Source organism: Puntigrus tetrazona, chromosome 15 (assembly GCF_018831695.1).
Source record: "Puntigrus tetrazona isolate hp1 chromosome 15, ASM1883169v1, whole genome shotgun sequence".
Taxonomy (NCBI): domain Eukaryota; kingdom Metazoa; phylum Chordata; class Actinopteri; order Cypriniformes; family Cyprinidae; genus Puntigrus; species Puntigrus tetrazona.
The window spans coordinates 19901637-19922818 of record NC_056713.1 but is presented as its reverse complement, the minus strand read 5'-3'; positions in this window follow the sequence as shown (position 1 = coordinate 19922818).

Below are 21182 nucleotides of genomic sequence, written 5' to 3'. Positions count from 1 at the left end.
TTTATTCGACTTAACTCAGTTTAGCTCTTTATAGCATGCAACATACAACAACATTTTCTTTAGATTTACCTTACATTTTTCTTTATAGCGATTTAATGTCTTTTTCATCTGTTATCATTGGCAAAATTAAAAAAAACTTTGTCAGTTAGATTACCACTACGGTGGCCCACCTAAGAGAAAACTGTTGTTTTTCATTCTGTGTACTTGTATTATCTGTTTTTGTTATTGTCGTCAGTAGTGTAATTACTTGTGTATCTTAAAGTAAATCCCTAATAAGACATTATCCTCCTCCTCCAGGCCTTAAAGAGGATCTGTTTGGGTTTGACTTCTCAATCTGACCCACAGTTATCTGCTACTGATCCAGCTGTCTCGTGTCAGTCAATAACCTGCGGCCTGATTTTCCATTAGATGAGACCTCTGACATTCAGGAGGACATGAACAAAGACAACAAAAGGTGGGGGTTGATAAAAGTAGATCGTAACCATAAAAGCTTATGTGTATCACAGCATCCTGACGTGCTGGTCATGCAGGATTGAGTCCAGATCGCATTCCTTCTCTCTCCCCAGTCATTTCTGGTCACTGTCTTTTGTCTCTGTTGGATGAAAGGAAAAACAATTGTGTCAACGTACGTTTTGGACATTATGCCTAAGTAACAGGATGCATATAAGTCAAGCGTTTGCTACTGCAAGAAGAAATGGAATTACATATGATTTTATCATCCATTCCAGCATGAGCAGATTTACCATTTACCCACCTCTCCACAGTCACTTGGCAGAGTAAATGGAATAGAGATGCAACACATTAGGACTGTGACACTTTGTGACCAAATCTCCCATAATGCCTAAATAGTAAAGCTCATCTCCTAATCTATTTGATAAAGAACTGCTGGTTCTTCATGGGTTCGGGCTTCATCCCTTATCCTGTTCGGATCAAAGTGACACGGAACTCTTAAAGCCCAAGTATTACTGCTCTTATGTATGCATTTGTTAATCTCAGTGGTAAAAGAAACACTGAATTTGAGCAATGAGAAGCAGAGGCTTTAAAAACCTTTCCGGGTTGTCCTGGATGTCTATAGTGTATATGTATAGGATAATCTTTGTTTGGCAATAGGTTCACATGCTGCTTCTACAGTGCTAAAAATGTAAAAACAAATAGGCCATACGAAAAATAAAATAAATATATATATTAAACTGTATATATATATATATATATACAGTTTGTTCAGCAAGGAAGCATTTCCTATATGTTTATAACATTCCAAAAAATTATTTCCATATATACTTTTCAAAAAGTTAATAATACATGACTCTCGAGCACCAGATCAACATATGTGTGTGTGTGTGTGTGTGTGTGTGTGTATATGTATTTGTCTATCTATTTATTTTTACATTTTTATATTGGATCCAGACAGGACAGATTGACTAAGCCTCACCCAGGAATTGAGCATATATATATATATATATATATATATATATATATATATATATATATATGTATGTATATGTGTGTGTGTGTGTGTGTGTGTGTGTGTGTGTTGATCTGGTGCTCAAAAATCATGTATTATTAACTTTTTGAAAAGTATATATGGAAAAAAATTTTTTGGAATGTTATAAACCTATAGAAAATGCTTCCTGGCTGAATAAACTAATCCTTTATTAAAACAAAAAAGCTAACCCCTAACTCTTAAATGACATTATTTTAATACATTTTTAATAAACGGTGTGTGAATACTACCTTAACCTGCATTCGATAGCTGCATCTCCTGAGTACCTTCACCTCATCTTCCTATATTCCTAGTCTCCCGTGGAGTGTCTTGTCATAGTTAAAACGTTTAGCACCTACTTCCCGTCGAGAGACCCCTACGGTTCCTAAAGCCCCTCTTGTATAGTTTGCCTTGAGACGTTTCTGTGACGCAGGGGGAGCCTCTTCCTTTCTGTCAGGGACCCCTCTACACATCCTTCTTGTCCATATGGCTTCACAAGGGAGCTTTGGATCTTCTCTTCCTCCCTCTCGGAAGATGCAAGGGCCCACACTGAGCCAACATGGCATCCTTTTCACATATCACAGGCCTTGCAAACCGTTGTGAGAAATAATGATGAGCTCAAGCGAGAGAGAGGAAAGAAAAGATGGGAACAGTCATGGGTGGGGAGAGAAAAAAAGAGTAACTCACACCCGCTTGTCCCCGGTTTCCTCCACTACTAAAGTGAATGCGCCGAGCGGTGCTGTATAATTCAGTTTTAATGCGTTATATTGGATCCAGACAGGACAGATTGACTAAGCCTCACCCAGGGAATAAAGCTCGTCTCTCTATTTTCTTTCCGCCAGCCCCCTTCCCCCACCGCCACCATCTTTTTTCCTCTCTCTGTGGGGATTTTCAAAAAATATACTCTCCGTTCTACTGTATCTCTCTTGCTAACTGAGCCTCGGCGCATCTTAATTAGCGGTTTTATGGCTTTCCCAAGTTTCAGTTCTTATTGCTTTGCGCTTATTTTATTTAAAAGCCATAATGGAAGCCAATTTCCCCAGTTTGGCTTTGAGTGAGAGAGAAAAAAGCCATTTATAAGAACATCATCAACAACATAATGTTATGAAGGTAGTCATGGAGGCCCCAGCGCTGCCAAAAGGGAAAATTGCATTGTCTTTTTCGTGGCGTACTAATCAACGCTGAGCATGTGGGACGCTGATGGTTTTGTTTGTCTCTGATGTTGCCAGGTTCACCTCGCTGTGCCGGATGGAGTAAATTACCGCTGCTGCCGCCGTATATTACAATAGGTCAGACGTGCAAAATGTGCATCTTTTATTTTTAATGCCTTATGAATATTTAACTGCGGGGGTCAAGTCACTAGAAAAAAAAAAGTGAGTGTAGAAATCAATAAATTGGATTTTTAAATGGATTCCAGTGTAAAACACAGGGTCTCTAAAAGAGAGAGACGAGGAAATAAATTCGGGAGAGAGAAAGAACTGGAAAATTACCTGATGGTTAATCACTCGCGATGCGTGCCAGGTAAAATTAACAGCAAATCTGTGACGCTTGCATGCGTGTTTGTGTGCACTTGCGCAAGTTTTAGATTTCTGTCACATTTCTTGTGGACTCCAGCCAGTTGTTGAGTATATAACATGTTTGTTGTGTGTGTGCGGTGAGGCGGTCTTTCGCGCACACACTCGCTGTCATGCCCATAAATTAAATTCTGCAGATGGAAAACATGAAACACAAATAAATGTGGTGCTATGAGAGGATGTTTGCCAGCGTGCTTTTAGCTCGTGGCTGCTTTTCCTTTTTCCCTCTTCACAATCTCGTACTTTAAAAGTGAGAATCGGGAGAACCTATCGGGGCTCTGCTTTGGCTGGGCGAACAGTGATTCCTCACGGTACCCTGTCCTGCACGGCGAGGCCTTAGCTAGCAACCGATAGTGCCATTCTGCATGCGGCTTTGAAAGAAACGGAGCCCAAGGCGGGCTAAACATACTCCATCATCCCTAAGCTCCGGGTTCCAGATACAGGAGAGAGAGAAAAAAAAGCATTGGGAAGAGAGGGAGAAAGTGTGTTTAAAAAGTAGGAGGGGTCATACGGTCAGAGAAAGTGAAATAAACAAGGACGAGGGTTTAAGACAAGCAGAGTTGGCCTGCGGGTGAAGAGGTAACCTAACCTAACCTGCGAGACCTTTGTTTACAGGAAAAATGCAGTCCGAGGATGATATGGCGCTCGGATTGAAGCCAGACGCAAGTCAAGAGAGACCCGCATGGCTGGAAGCTGTTGATGAGTGCGGCTTATGGTCATTTCCAATTCATCTCTATACCGAAAGGTTCAGATGTTCGCTTCACCACAGGCAGGTAGAGCGACGGAGCACACTTATCTGACACCCTCCTCCCTCTCTCCTCACCTAGCCCTTCTTTTATTGGTGATCTAACCTGCAATGAGGAGATAAAGGCAGGCTGGCTTTTTCCATAAATGCACTTATCAGAGCCCAACAAGCTCTCTAACACTTGTCTGACTGACAGCCCAGCTCTTCGGGATTCTGCAGGCATCCGATTGCCCTGCTTTGTGTGGACCCACATGCACAAACGCACACATGTACAAACACATCCTCGCCTCTCGCTTTTGCCTCTTGCACGGACACGGAGGTAGATGAGAACTATTACACATGCTCAGCTAATGAAGAAATGTGATAACTACCGTATCTGAGACCTTTCACAAATAGGATACAAGTAGAAATCATTCATGAAATTAAAGTAATTGTATAAGTAATAAATAGTTAGTGAAAAAAGACTGGTGAAACAATTTGGATGGGCTAACAAAATGTTTAACTTCATGACCAAATTTGCAGTTTTTCTAACCTTGTTTTTAAAATTTGGTAATATCTAAATGCATTTGGAAATTTTCACATTTTTGTGTAATGTTATTTGTTTATTTATTTAATACATCGTTTTTGTATATAAATTAATATATACTTTACTAATTAGTCTATTTTTAAATGATGAGTTCATCCATGTTTTTTGTTTCCTGTTTTTTTTTTATAATTCTGTTAGTTGTATTTGTTAGTTTTTTTTTTTTTTCAAAATAACAAGACTTCAGTGTTATTAAGATTAATTAGTATGCACAATGAAAAACATGATTTTATTATTATTTTTTTTTATTAATATAGTTAACTTTTTTGCAAATGAACTATTTGTCTGTTGTGATATTTAAGCAATGACAATTAAAATGAAAAATTAAACAGAGAATGTTAAAAATGTATTATTAATAATTACTCATTTAAATAAAAAAACGTAGAACACCAGAAAGGATTGAAGAATTGTTATATTAATCTAGGGGCTAGTTTGTACCCAAATGTTGACATTGTTGGTACTTATATTGCCATTTCTCTATAAATTAAAAAACATTAATTGTGCTATTTTACTTACGAACCAAGATCACTGATTGGGTAAATACACATGTATTTATGCTAGACTGATTTAATGTCAAAACATTTTCTAACAGGCCTCACAACTGCATGGGTTTTGTTCTGTGAAAAAGTCATGGAATTCCAAATTGTACCGTATACCGTGGCGGGTGTCGCATGCCCACACACAAACACGCTCGTACAAACATTCATTACGGCATACAGACAAATAAGAGCCCTTTACTTTCAGGAGCGGAATAAAATGGAGTGAGAAGTCAGACAGCCAATAAGGAAACCAAACAGAGAAAATGAAAACCTGAAGAGCGACGCTTTCACCTGCCCAACTTATCAGCATGAATTTTTCATCAGTTCGGCGCTGCTATATTACCTCAGAGTCTTTAGCCATCTCCTCAATAAGAGTCCTCATATTTCATCTATATGTCTCAGCGTCTAGAAGATGCTTTTATAAACACAGCCCTCTCAAGCGCAGACAAAGAGCCTCATTCAATTTGACCGCTACATCGTGGTGTATTGTGCTTACTTGCAACCCGCTTAATGTAAGGTTAGATATGGAGCAAAAGTGCATCATATCGGGTTTGTTGTTTTGTGGTTGCACGCTGAACTTGTTATCGAGCCTCTAACAAAAGTCCAAGTTCTGACCTGATCGCTCAAGACTTGTGAATTATGCTTATCTACAGTCTGGTTCTGGGTCAGTGTTGTCTTTTATAATATGCTGCAGTGCTGCTAGATTAATTCATTTCTAAGTTGAAAAGGAGATCAATAGTAGAACTAATTTACAAAAAGCTCTAGTTTTACAGGTCTGATATGCACCGCTGTAAAATTTCAATGCCTCTAACTGAAAGCGCTGTGTTTTTTCCACTACAGGGACTTTCGCTGAGGATACACGCCAGCGCTCCGACCAGCCTGGGGCCACGCAGACCAAAAATTCCATCAACAAGACATTTCTGTGGTCTTGAGAGTTTTCCAAACGTAAACCATGATATTGAGCTTCCCACCCTGATAACGACTCCATTATAGTCTCGCTGTAATTTACATCCGTGCGAACGCTCGAGCGCGCTGAATTAAATTAGTCCGAGGAATTTTAAATAACGAGAAAACCGTCGCTGTAAAACCGAACGCTCTTTCTGAATCCACGAGGGTGGAGGATGTGTTTTTCGAACGCGAGGTGAAGGTGAGTGGAGGTTTTAGTGGACGCGCTGAGGTGTTGAGTTTAGCGGATCTCATGTTTATTTTAGTCTCACGTAGCCTTGTGTGCATTACATCCAGAATCCGAAAGCCAGTCGTTCTCTATTCCGTCCGCAAGCCACAAGCATTAGCATCTCACCATTTCATTCATAAAATATAAGCTGGAAGGCTAGCATTGTACAAGCTTCCTCCACGAAGCACACCTCTCAATCATCATGTAAGGTTCAAAAGGTGTCAAATACGGGTTTGCCGAGGGAAACGATGGCGCGTGCGTCACAGACTCCCTCTCCAATATCGTTAATAGCGTTATCCTAATGGGTTTTCGGAGCTTGCAAATCTGTTACGTTCATTATTCTTCTAGTGCCCGGCCCTTATGTTACTAGACTCCCACCAGCTGCCGGGCCTTGACGGAGCTGGGCTGATGTTCAGACAGACGGAAAGAAAAAAAATCACCCCTTCCAACCTACTGTTTATTTAGATGGAGATAGAAATCATTGCAGATTGGTACACAGATATTCCCCAGACTGAGCAGGTGTTTATCACACGTGGCTTTTTTAATATATTTATTTCTACTTTGAGGAGGTGAGTTTGCATGCAGATGGTTCCAACCTTGGGAACGAACTAGATTTCACTGGTTTTGGCCACCTCCAATTAAGACCCCTAGAGACCGCGCGAGTGTGCTCGAAAAACTTAATGTAGGGCCTTGTGTTTAAAAAAATAAATAAATAAATAAAGTAGAATAGACAAGTAGGCCTGTATCCCCAGGTGTGGTTTGGTCTCTTGATCTTGTGCATTCGGTGTTAGCTGGGATTTTTCAAACACCGCTGATGGTCTCTTTTCCACAGCTGCCATGGCGTTTAAGTAAAGTGAAAACAAGCGGCCCGCGGCTCTTGGGAATGAGTGTTAATCTGTTATTTTGCTACACCTGTTTTGGTTGGTAGATGAACATATGGGCCCTTCAGAAAAAAAAAAATGTTTGGTTGGAGAAATTTTATTCAGGATGTTTGTAGGATGCTCTTATTTATTTATTTTTTGCGTTTTGTGAGAGGGGGCGAGTGAGTAAAACAGACAGTTTTTCTTGTATCACAGGCCATTTACTGGCAACAAGACAGTAACAGTAGACGTGGCATTTTTAATCAAGACCATCGTGTTTTACAGGCTTTGTGTTGACAGGGGTATGCATTACGAGACAGCTGAGCTTTACAGCTTTACAGAATCTGTTAATTCGGGAGTCGCTTGTCTGTGAGACTATCATTAACCTGCTGGTTGCTCCAAAGCACCATCCTGCGATAAGTTAAAAAGCTGACTTCAGTATAAAGGTACAGGTGGCCTTATGGTCCCAAACCTGGTTTGCAAGGAGAGATTGCAGATTAATGCAAATTGCAGTGACCCCAAAAGTTTTACTTATGGTGCACTTAAAATGTTGAATATTTAAATGGATTTGCATTTTTCAGTTGTTGAACTTTTCTGGCAAGTGGTTTTTTCTCATGAGAAAACCTGAAAAACAATGAAAATCACAAATGTTGTACCACTTGTATTTTATTAACAATTGCTGTTTCATTTCTGCCATCTAGTTTCCAATGTCAGATCCAGTGTATATGAACTGACAAGAATCTTGATCCAAGGGAATTGGGACAATAACATCTTGCACCGGGATTTATCAAAGACATTGCTTTATAATGCATTAAAATGGAAATCTTTTAAGGTATTAGGTTTTTATCATATTATGAATGCTAAGCAGTACAGCTCTACCATTAACTATCCGTTTTTCTTTCTTTGTTGACTTGAGGCTAAAGAAAATGACATTTGCTTCACTTTTGGATAAGTTCATAATACGCTAAGCAAATATAGCAAGCACCAACACTGACTGGTTCTTATGTAACTTTCTAGGATTTTTGAATGTCTTTTAGTTCACTGAATGACGCCGATGAAACAACTACTGAACTAAAAGCTGATTGAGACACATTGGATGTTTTGTATTGACCTAGCTTTAAAGTGGGATTTGAACTGCTTTTGGCGTTGAGAAACCTACAACGGATAGTTTGCTCTATAGTATTACTCTATAGTAATAGTCTTAGATAGCAGCATTTAATAACCTACGCTTCAGGGCCCGGTCTACTCAATAAGTGTAAGATAAATCAGTGAAGTAGTTTTCTAATATATAAGTTTCACATTCAGTCTGAGATAAATGACAATCGCTGAGCTGATCCGCAGTCATCCATCTCTCTGAATGAGCTGACGTGCCGTCATTTCACCTGCCCCTGTGAAGTGGATGCTGGGGGTTACAGCATGGCTATATATCACCAACTCTTTACAGACTGACATTGATTAGCTCTTATGTTGTATAATGTTACAAGTCTCTGGTATATCATGTGGTATAATGCAGCATATTTTTCTCATTTCTGTGCCGTTTTATGTTGTTAAGCAGTGGTGCACCTGGTGTCTAGTTAAACCAAGAGCGCTGAAGTTCTCTCTCAGTATTTACTGCCTGCTTCCCTTGACATTTCTATAACATGTGTTTATTCAGTGCTGAGCAAACACTGAATAACTTGTACACACACGCAAACACAAAATATTTTTATGCATTTTATTTGAATTACATGAAATAATATCACAAACATTCACAGGTAGTTTGTTCTTCTACGTATTTACCAGAAAACAAAAAGCATCTGATGATTAGGTTCAACAGAAATGATATTGCTGTTTGCTTAGACCTTAGGACAGTTTAGATTTCATCACAAGCAAACAAGATGTTATTTGCACATTTGGTTTCAGTGATTATAGCTAAATATCCCCTTCATTCAGCCGTTTTTGAAGTATTACGTGATGAGCCACTTGCTGAACGATTCAAACTGAAGGTACATTTACATGTTTTTCCGTTGCGTTTCTGAAAAGTTCACAACAACATTGCCAGAAACGATCCCTGTTTACACGGATCTGTGAAAATTACAGAAATGCTAAATTATTATTGTTATCAAGTTCTCATGCATGCCTGTTTTCACAAATTCCCATTTTTATTAATTATTTTGAATATTATAATTTTAATTTATATATATATATACTATTATTTTTTTGTTAAAATAAATATTTCTGTATTTAATTAATTTAGAAATTAACTATTATCTTTACTCTTTAAACAGTATATTTAAAAAAATTGCTTTTTTTCAAAATCATTGGTTTTATCACTCGTCAGGTTTTAACTGTTTTATTGTGTGTGTGTGTGTGTGTGTGTGTGTGTGTGTGTGTGTGTGTGTGTGTGTGTGTGTGTGTGTGTGTGTGTGTGTTTTAACCCAGTCAAAATAGCCCAACTGCAATTTGATTGAGACGAATTGGACAAACTGTACAAAACAGAGTTATCTACTTTTGCAAATGAACTCATTTGTACAGCCACTTTTGCCCAACAATTGTAGATCTCCACTAAAGAAACCAAAAGAGCACTTCAAAATTTGATGTTTTGCTCCATCGGACTTGTGACTGTGTTGCTCTGTGAGTCCAAATGCGCATTAATGTTGTACAGAGACAAGCAGCTGTGGCTCTTTATGCACTGATGAAGGAAAAGTGGAGGGGATTTGGGGGCATGCTGGGGAAAAAAAAAAAAAGAAAAACATCCTAATGGACAGGAGCTGATGGAGGCCAGAGCGAGCCTGGATTACAAGCTAGAGTATATATGTACGTGTTTGTGTGAGTGAGACAGATAGAAAAACAGAGAGAAAGAGAGAGTATGGATGGTAGGTGGGTGGCAGTTAGTCTCAACCTTAATTTGGAGTAATTTCCCCGTCTTTCTGGGCATGATGCAGGGGATTTGTTTAGTGGCAAGGCCTGGTCCAATCTGTTCCTCTGATATGACTATATATATCTCAACAGCTTTTAATCCACATTACGCGGATTTATCGTGAGATACACTGGGATTTGGGAAGATCAGCGTCTGTCACACAGAGAGAAACAGGAAAAAATAGCTCAGCATTTCCATGGCTTTTCTTGTTTGGGCTGTTTATGTCATAGGAGAGATCCCGATTGTTATTCTTGTTCTTTTCATCATCCGTCTATCTTTGTTTTGATGTCATCTTTACATAATGCAGCAAGTTTCTCAGTCACTAGGCTAGATTCTCCATATAGGTTTCAGATGTTGCAGATTTCAGATGTTTTTGATATTTTAATGATGTCCATCATATTGTTGGATGCCAGAACATTTGGATCTGTTTTTTAGAAGATAATGGTTTATATAATATCATCTGGTAATACCATAATAAATCAAATCAAACCAAATTGTGGTGGTCTTTAATTACATGCACCCACAATCAGGGATTGACCCCACAACTGCCGGTCGATACTGAGCTTTAACTCATTCCTGTGTGTCTGGCACTCATCACAAATTCTTTGAAGTAATTGGACTTCCTCTTTCTTTGGCCAATTTAATGGACTAATTTTTTTGTTTATTTTCTTTAGATCTCTTTTCCTTCAAACGTAAGCCTGTGCGGTTTCCACAGACCGTACTGTATTCACTTGCATTGAAACCGCCAGCCTCAAGTCTGTTCCTAATAGTAGGTGACTTCCCCACCCATCAGCGTCATATCCATCCCATATGTGAATCCTAAAATCTGGTTATTGGCTTTCAGCACGCGCGCGCACACACACACACACACACACACACACACAACGCTCATATCCTTTTACACTCCAGAGTGCAATTAGTGTGGAATTCGCTCTTAAGCACAATGCTCAGCAACATTTTCACCCTCAACCAGGCTTTGCTCATTAAATGTGTATTTACAATGACAAATACGTAGCGTAATTGTCACCCTGAAGTACTCAGCTTGTAACACACAGTGGTGGCTGTCATCCTAGCAAGTAATACAAGTCAACCTGGTTAGTATATTATTTTATTTTATTTATTTTTAATTTGCTTGTAACTGTGTTTATAGTGTGATTGCTATTATATTATATTTATGTTATTCTGTTCTGTTCTATTCTATTCTAATAGTATAGCTTGTGTTATAGATAAATTTTTCATTAAATTGTACATGTCAGATGAAATGTAATTATTTAAAATGAGCATTATTTTATTTTTATATATATATATATATATATATATATATATATATATATATATATATATATATTTTTTTAAAATAAAATAACTATAACTATTCAGATTATATTAAATTATGGAAAATAAGCAGTATTGAATTAATAAATTTAAACTTACTACAATGAATAAAGCTACAAAAGTCAAAAACAAAATAAACAAAAATAAACAGAAAATAAAAAAAAAATAAAAATAAACAGCTGCATTTAGTATTTATTTATTTATTTATTAGTAAGTATTTTTGAGTTAATTTACATTTATATATATATATATATATATATATACATATATATAAATGATGGCAACTTATGTTACTTAAGTTATAAATTACTGTAAAATGTCAAATGAATTTTTATTTTAAGATTAAGATTAAGAGTGTTTGAGTATTCTTTTGCGGAAAAGAAATTTTGTTACTATTGAAGCTATTCTGCTATTCTGAAAAATGCTAGGTTACTGTCATGCTACTACAAAATGTACTTCAGTTAGAATTTTAGCTAAAACAATACAAATTGATATCCCACTTTAGTCAGAATATTTAATTGTTTTAATTGTTTTTGTGCTATTCGCTTAGATGCAATAATTGTATACTTATTCGTTGCATAGCCTAACATGACCGTTACCAACATGGCTGCCGAGTAAAGTGACATGCTTTTAGAGGAACAATACAGTTGTTCTCAACTCTGTTACACTGTCAATGATTCCCCGACATGAAACCATAGCAATATGCACAGTTAATAACCTTGTGTGATTATTCTGCCTCACCGGTTTATTCATCTATTCTGAATCTTGTTTAGCTGGGCGGCTAACTTAATTTTTACACTCTCGCTCGCTAAACGCCGTCACCTGAAATAAACTGTCAAAGTCTGGCCAGCAAAGTGTCATTGCATTTCCATGATAGATTGTAATGCCCCATAATCATCTGCCCTGCAGTGAATACCCATTATAGCTCCATAACCCAGTGTAGTGTGGTGCTACCCCACACTGCAGACAAAAAGAGCCCACCCTCTTCCTCCTCAGCCCTCCAAATCCACTTCACTCGGAGGACAAGCATATTTAAAACAGCAAAGTTGACGATTTTGTTGCCAAGCTCCAAGAAGTGCTTATCCCTCAGTCTCACTGGGTGGCGAGGAGGACAAGCTGTCTCTGCTATCTCCCCAGCGCCGGAGAAAGAACGGGCGAGAGAGAGGGAGGACAGAAGGAGATGATTTTTTTTAATTTTTTGGTATAATTTCCAGTTGGGGAGGGCAACGGGATTGTTTCAGACGAAGAAGACAGTGGATGGTGCTTCGGCCCACACTGACCCTTTTCTTCTCTCCCTTGCTCCCTCGTTCTCTGCCTCTCTGCTCCAAAACGATAAGATTTAGTGGCATGTCCATGAGCATAATCTTATTTATTCACCAAAGCTTTTTTGGATCCCAACATCAGTGAGAGAATTAAAGCGGGAGCTCCCTCTGGGAGGTCAGGAGTTTGGTGATGGAGAAGCATTGTAAAAACCGAAAAATAGCATTTCTCTCAACCACAGTGGCTTAGTTCGCGAGCCGCTTTGTTGATATTGTGGGTTTCACTGGTATGCTGTACATATATAGTTCATGTAAATATTAGCCTGTATTAGATTGCTCTTTGGAATACTTAATTCTGGTCCGTCTTAGCATTCTGAGGTCAGGTGTCGTATGGTATTTGGTAAATTAGTGTTAGATGTGTACATTTGTCTGTGAGTATTGAGAAAACTAAGGCCTCTTTTTCACCATCGGTCAGCAGTTGTGAAAAAAAATTTGGTCTCTATTGGCCAGACTTCTGAATAAACTCAAATGTTCTGGAGTACTTATTCTGGCCAAGAACTGCTAACGTTTACATTACAGATATTACAATTTAAAATATATTTGTATATTTGAATATATTTTACAATGGTAAAGTATTCCTGTGATGGCATTATTCCAGTGTCATATAGAAATATTCAAAGATACCGATGCTGCTGTTCAAGAAGGATTCCTTCTTATTATTAATGCTGAAAATAGTCGCTGTGCTGCTCAATATTTTCGAACTATGCCTAGTGCAAAAGAACAGAATTTATTGGAAATATTTTGTACGATGTAAGTGTATTTATTATCACTTTTGATCCATCTAATGTATCTTTTCTGAATAAACATGCTAATTTCTTTAAAATCTTACTGTACTTAAACTTTTGTACTTCATTTATTTAATTAAATACCAGGGAGGATAACTTCCCAGTTCTTCCAAAGGTTTCTTTAACAGCAGAGGGTTTTTTTTCTGTGCCAATATCACTGCTGGCTAGCTCTCTGAGGGTTTTGTAAAGCACTGTTCTTTGTGAAGCTGCTTTGAAACAATGTGTATTGTGAAAAGCACTACACAATTAAATCGAACTGAATTATTAACATGACAGGTTGAATGGGAAAAGTGGCAGCTTAAGTTTCTAAATGTCTTTGATTCTTGATGTTTTCATGCTCTCGGCAGCCAATACTTACACATTGTGGATGACACAAACCATGTTTATCACAATGGCATTTTTTCATGTAAAATGAGTTGTATTTTGTGTCCTTGAATAGTTTTTTTGGCGTCAAAATAATTTGATTTGGCACCGTCGTCAAGAGCACGATATTGGAAGCTTTTCCCTCAGTTTGCTTTGATAGTCTAACTATGCGCAACTTTGTGGTCAGTTGGACATTATTATTTAATAATGTTGCATTAGGCTATATTTTGGTCCAGAATCATTGAATTTCAACATAGCAAGCCAATCCTCAACTCTAAATTAGTTTCAATGGGTCTCGAATCAGTCTTTTGAAGTCGGCCAGTAGAGGGTTGAGTTGCATCATCAGAATGATATCAGAGGAAACACAAGCTGTTTCGAAAGAAATCCTTTTCAGCGGTATGAGATCAGCGACTTCGTAAGTGACAAAAAGCAAGTTGATTTGATTGTGAACACATGACTAGCTTCACAGTTCTAGTGTGCTGTAATCGGGCTATCTCTCTCTCTCTTTCTCTCTTTCTCTCTACAGTATCATTTATTTAGCCGGACACATGATAATAATGTCTGTGTGTGAGGACGTGTTTGCTTTCATTATCTTCCTTCCTGTTCAATTACATGGAAACTGGTTCCCGGAACCTTCCCATGTGCTCCCGACCACTAAAAAGATGAAGGAGGTGGTAATAAATGGAACGGAGGGATTGGTTCAGTTTGTATAAAGGGGAATAAGGAGTCAGTGTGCCTTTGCATGTTTTTTACTGTAATTAATATTACAGCTCGCTGTCATAACCATGCATGAGAAGTTCCCGTAATAGTTCGCCAAATTCTCTGCAAATCCCCGCAGCCCTGTAAATCCTCCTAAATCTCCCTCCACATTTTCCTCTTCTCCTTTCTTTCCCCTTTTCATTTTTCTTATTTAATTTCCTTCTGTTCTGCCCATCCATTGTCTCTCTGTTTGTCTTTGATGGCCGTTTGTCTCTGTGCCGAGTACTCTTCCAATTCAATCGTTTGCTCAATCAATCTGTTTTCTCTCCTCCTGGTCCACTTTTCTTTTCTCTCCATCCTCATCTCCTCGCACTCACTCCATTCATCTCTCTGGCTGTCTGTGTGTCCGTCCGTGACTCTCGCCCCCTCCTTTCTCTTCCCCCCGGTAAACGTCTCTGGGCGCCGGGCTGTCAAAGCCGTTAAGAGCAGCAGCAGTCTCCTCCGATTACACCGTGTTTGGGATTACTGCGTACGTGCTCCAGCCCGTTTCGTCTGCTCCCAGGCTGATTTTCCTCGCCGTTTCTTGTAAAATGCGCTGCTGTCGCAGCCAAGCCTCAAACTAGCAGTGCATCGTGTGTGTGCTGGAACTCATGTACCCGTGTCTTCCAGTCACATGAGCTCAGCATCTCCAGCCTCTCATAAGTTAAGAACTGGCAACCTGTATTATTGTTTTTTGTTTTTTTTTTCTTACTGACACCCAAAATTAAGCACACCTGTTTTCAACATTTATATGATAATTTATGTTTCTTGAGCAGCAAATCAGAATATTAGAATGATTTCTAAAAGATTTTGTCACTTAAGACTAGAGTAATGGTGCAAAATCAGCATCATTGGATTAAATTACATTTTCAAATGTATTCAATATTTCATAATTTACTCTTAATTGTTTTTTTATGTATGTATTTGTATGTATGTATGTTTATATATATCAGGCAAAAGTTGAATATCAGGCAAAAGAAATATATCATGTCGCTCCAAACCCGTGAGACCGTCATCTTCGGAACGCAAATATGTTTCTGAAGTTGGAAACATTTGAGTTAAGGGTCATATGGCTCTCCGATTTTATCAAAAATATCTTAATTTGTGTTCCAAAGACAAATGAAGGTCTTACGGGTTTGGAACGACGTGAGGCTGAATAATCGATGACAGATTTGTCATTATGGGGTGAACTAACTTTTTAAATTACTCCCTCAGTTTTCAACATAGAGATAATACCCTGCTATTTCTAATCTGTAAATGTTTATTTGTGTGCGCTCACAATACCAACAAAATATGTAAAATAATGAAAGCATGATGTACTTTCTGCTGTCTTGGTCTATGTGAACTTGAGTGCAAAACTCTTTATACAGGCTACTTGCCTTACAGACATTACACATTTATCTATAGAGTGCGAACTGTATACTTTCAAATAAACTATTTAAAATGGAAACAAATACTCTTCCATTACCATTACTGCAGAGACGACAAGTCAGTGTTGCTGACTTCGTCTGTTGATCCAAAAACACTAGTTTATCAATGAATTATTAAAATGTTAATGCAGCCTCCATACTGTTTTCCCTGCTACATTCACAATCATTACTTCTGCCAGTGTGCCGTGGGCTTTGGCAAGCTTTAACTATGCGTGCGCTTGAGCGGTTATTAGGCAATGTAGGCACTACATTATGATTTCATTGGTTTAATAATAAATAAATATGATTGGTCGACTGCTTCAAATGAACAACTACTAGTCGACCAGACAAATCTCTAGCCCTAGTGCGCACACATAGTCACACTCAGATAATAGCATACGATGAACCATATATAAAACAATTTTCATAGAAAAGTATATTGAGTGCATTCTTCATCTCATTGTTTTATGCACCATTCAGATGTCTCTTCACAAAAACAATATATTTCTTGCTGTGAAAAAACTTTTCAATTAGCACTCAACTACTGCAAGCACCTGCAACGTTACTGAAGTGAAGTGTCAATATGATATTCGCTGTGGTATCAATTGTGAGGGGTTTTGTTCACTTTGTCTGTGTTTTTTTTCATCTGTTGTGTTTCGCAGTTTTATTACGAACTCAGATGTTTATTTAAAGAAATGGCAGACAGAATGCTTAGACTTAATTACAGCCCACACAAGATCAATATCTATATGTTTAACATATTCACAGAAATATCCAGTTTAGTCCAGTGGGATTTTCTCTAAAACTTGTCAGCTCTAGTAAGAGTGGCCAAGGTCAGCTGAGGGTAATTATGTTGTTATAATGGACACTAGTGTAAAGCTTGACCTCACATAGAGCTAGATTGAGATTTCCCCGCCAAACACATGGTGCATCAAAGTTTAGCACTTTTTGCTGAATTTATCACTATTCTTCCAAATTTTACTCAGCTTATTATGACCAGACGGCTAGGTCACTGGTGTCCAATAATATACACCTTAGATGTTCAGTTGTACTTCTGTGATCATTCTGAATCAATTCGCAGCTTCAGGAGTCCAGCTAAAGAAAGAAGTTAGGCTTTTAAGAAAGAGGATTTTTTCAGTCATTGTTCTACTAGGAAAGACAAATGTGAACCCATTCTAATTTGATGGTCTAGGTGGGGGGAAGAAAGAGTCTTCTCAGAACGAATATCTCATCTTGATGATACCGAGGTAATTTAAATAGAAAGAGAGAGAATGGAGGAAAGAAAGTAAGATGGAATTTATGCATGCCTCGTGTGAATTCTCTTCTTCTGTAATTTAGCGGAATTGCAACATCAGATTTCCATCGTACTTTAGTTCCCTTTTCTTCTATACATTTTCATTTGCATCAAGGTCACATTAACATAACTGGCCAAATATTAAAAGATTTGAAATTTCTTACTCTCTTTATGGTTTTCCCTCTGAACCCCTTATCTACAACCACTGCACTTTGCTTGCTTTAGAAAAGGGGGATAGAGTTTTAAAAAAAGAAAGAAATGGCAAAAAAAAGCATTTTGCATAAAATGGCAAGTTAAAGAAATCTAAAACAGTTGCTGAGGAACTCTAAATAATCACTACGCTTTTGGAGATGAATACATTAACATAACTTACAGCTCTGGAAGTAATCACCAGTCTAAGAGACTGAGGTCTCCCCTAGGGCTTGTTTCTTTTTGGTCTGTCACTCAGTTTAAACCCTGACCCTCCTAGAAAGAGAAGGATTGCAGAACCTAAGCCATGTGGTTCCCTCTAAGGTGCCTTACCAATAACATGCAAGGTAGGGATTAGTTTATTCCTTTGTCTACTCTTTGGAAGAAGCAGGAAAAAGTTTGCGGCAGAATATATTTTGCTAACTACCTTTCAGACATGCTGTCATTGAGTTGGCAAATGTGTCATAGTGGCTGTTTCTATGGTGGCCCTCAAGGGCAAGATGTAACTGCGTTAGAGAAGCAAACAAAACTTGACAGGGCGACAACATTAGGCTGCAAAAACATTTCTAAATTGCTTGATTTTTGGTTATAATCACACGGTGCTGGAAAAAAAATTGCCTGAAACAGCCTAAACTGGTTGTTGGTCTTAACTGGTCCTTAACTGGTCTCAATCTTAAAAAAAAAAACAGCTTAAACATTATGGGAGACCACTTTAAACCAGATTGTTCCAGCATAGAGTTTCTACAGGAATATGGATATTGTTTTATGTTTGTAATAAAAGAAATGAGAAGACAAAGGTACTACTCTGATGGAGAAAAAAAACAGCATAAACTAGATTTAGGTCTTCACAGGTTTTCTAGTCTGCTGGTTTTGTTTTTGCTAGTTTTGACAGGCTGGGAGCTTAGATGGCTGACCATCTAGACCAATTTATAACAACTATGACTGACCAGTAAGTATAGCAAGTTATGTCATGGTACAAAGTATTACATTATAGTATTATTGTTTGTTTTCTTGAGCAGGTATAAGCTTTTAAAGCCATGCTGAACAAAAAAGATATTAAACCATCTGAATATGAATGGTCCAGCATCCGTTCCCATTGACTTCTGTTGTTTTTCATACAATAAAAGTCAATAGAAATGTTTTTAAATTTTTAATAAGTTGTAAATAACAAAAAAAATTATATTGTTTTTTGTTTTCTGCTAAAATTTGACATTTATATTTGCCAATTCATTTTTGTTCATTTTAAAATTTATGAATGAAAATGGTTTCTGCAGCAAATTTTGGGGGGGGGGAAATGAGGGTGAGTAAATAAAATTTTTTGGTTGTACTCTCCCATTAAGTTGGTCTCCTGGCCTTGCCAGTGCTTCCCAAAAGCATCATAAGCTTAAGAACGTAGACCCCAACATAGACCCATCGCCACCAATGGAGCTACGATCAACTTAGGTTTACAATGCTTTTTAGGAAACGCAGCTCTGGTCAGTCTGATTTTAGGCACTTCTCCACCATAAAGACCAGTTTAACAATTATTTGCTCTATTTGTTTTCAAGATGGAATTTCGGCAGGAATATGGATGAATTTTGCGAAATGGCTGAAATGGTAGGAGGCCGTCACAGAGAGCATTTGCATTCCTTTAAACGTCCTCATCTTCATTCCGCTCCCTTGGTAATCACGGACTGCTAACGGAGATCGGAGCACTGTTGATGGCTGTGGCGAGAGAGAGAAGGGAAAGAAAAAAACACAAGGCTCATTTGCAAGTGCTGGTGAAGTTGTGTACTTAAAACTCTCCCCTCATCCTCTCTCTTAATCACTCTCTCAATCGCTTTCTCTCTCACTCGCTCCTCATAAAATCCCCCTATTAGCATATCCTTCCTCTCGAGTTCATAAAGAACCACATATGGACTTGGCGTGCAGAATGCTGCCCATTTAATGAGCGGCGCTCCGTATCTCTGATATCAGCCCAAAAGAATGTGTGTGTCACTTTGTGTTGAGTGCTCCCCAGACATCACATCTTCAAACACACACACATGCGCGCGCAACAAAGCATTTTATTATTTGAGATGACATGTGAAAGGAAGAATAAAGATGTTTTTGGTGCTACTAAATTGATTGTGCAGAATGGACTGTGCTGCAACACTGCGGCTCATTCTCTTGCTGGACTTCCTCTGCGGTTTGCATTGGCTGATATGAGGGCCTGAGAGATGCGTCTGGCTCCTTTTAACTGCAGACACAGATTTCTTTTGAATACAGTGTGATAGCACCGTCGTGTTGCGTTGTGATTTCCGTCAGCTTCCCTCGTCACAGGCCTCTTTTTGATGGCACTTTTGTGATGCTGCTTAGGGGAGGCTTATGTAGCCTCTTTCTGTCTCAACTCTTGAAAATTTGAAAATGAGAAACATAGAATAATGCATTTCTATGACGCACGTATTTTTTTTTTTTTTTTTTGGCCTACAGCACTGCAAAAGGTGTCTTAGTCAAACTGTACCAGACTGTGCTGATAGGCTTTTTTTGCGTGATGATATAATAAACAGGATCTCGCTAATTGTAACCCATTACTGTAAGGAAGAGTGAAAGTTACTGTATTTCAAACGAATTTGGAGCGACCTTCAAAATGTCGAGTACATCTAACATGTATGCTTCACAGTTATGATTGCTATTCATCATGTACTGCAGGGTTTCCATAAAAAATGTTAATGTTTTATACATGGCAATCTGAATCTTTCACGTCAGGACAAAATCAAATTTCCCCATTTTTCCTGTCAAGAACACATCCAGATTGTATGATTTTGATGAATGAGTTTTAAATGTCGTTTCACCTCATAACTCATTTTAATATGCAGATTTGGTGCTCGAGAATCATATTTGTTCTAATCAAAGCCAAATACATTTATGCAGCTTACAGTGTTATTTTAGTCTTATTTATTGCTTGTTTTCATTTAAATTAGCTTAATTTGTAGTAATTTTGTCATTTGATTGTTAATTAGGTGCTAGGGTGATATTTCTCATTTTCATTGCATATTTATTTGAAACGTATTTCAGTTATCAAAAATGTTTTAGGTAGTTTAAGTTAACAATAATTACCTTAGCTGATTAATATTTTGTGGAAACTGTGATACAGTTTTTCAGGATTTCTAGATGAATTGAAAGTAATTTAACAGCATTTGTTTATTTTATTTATTTATTTTTTCAATGTGGAAGTATGTGTCTCCAAAGACAAAAATTGACCTGACACACACACACACACACACACACACACATACATATGTATTAAAATAGAACATTTAAGGGGTTGTTCACCCAAAAATAAACATTCTTTGTTTCTGTCAATTATTTTTGACAAAATCCGAGAGCTCTTCGACCCTGCTTTTTTTTTTTTTTCTTGTGCAGGAAGAGTGTTCTCGTAGCTTTGTGGTTAATTAAGATTAACCACTGATGTCACACAGATTATTTTAACAATGTCTTTACTTCCTTTTTGGGCCTTGAATGTGTCAGTTGCACTATACGGGGTCAGAATCTTAATTTGTGTTGGAAAAAAACGAAATAAGGACAAAATATAATTTAGATGGTGAAAGTGTTTTTACTCAGCCTGCTAGTTCGACTCAGGAAACAGGAAAAATAGTAAAAAAGTGCTTTTTTTCCACTACCAGCATGAGAGAGATAAAAGTAGACTGTTATTCTCAGTCATGATATGACCTCCCTTACCGGGTGCCTTCAGATTACAATTACAAACACACTTGTAGCAGTCTATAAAAACGGCGCTATTCATGTAGCGCGCCTTTATAGCGATTGTCTGAATGACGGCCAGCGAGCTGTTGACACCGCACCGGATCGGCTCCCCGGGGCTTAGATAACGTGAAGATCTACTGACGGTTGCGAGACTGACAGAACGTGAGGGG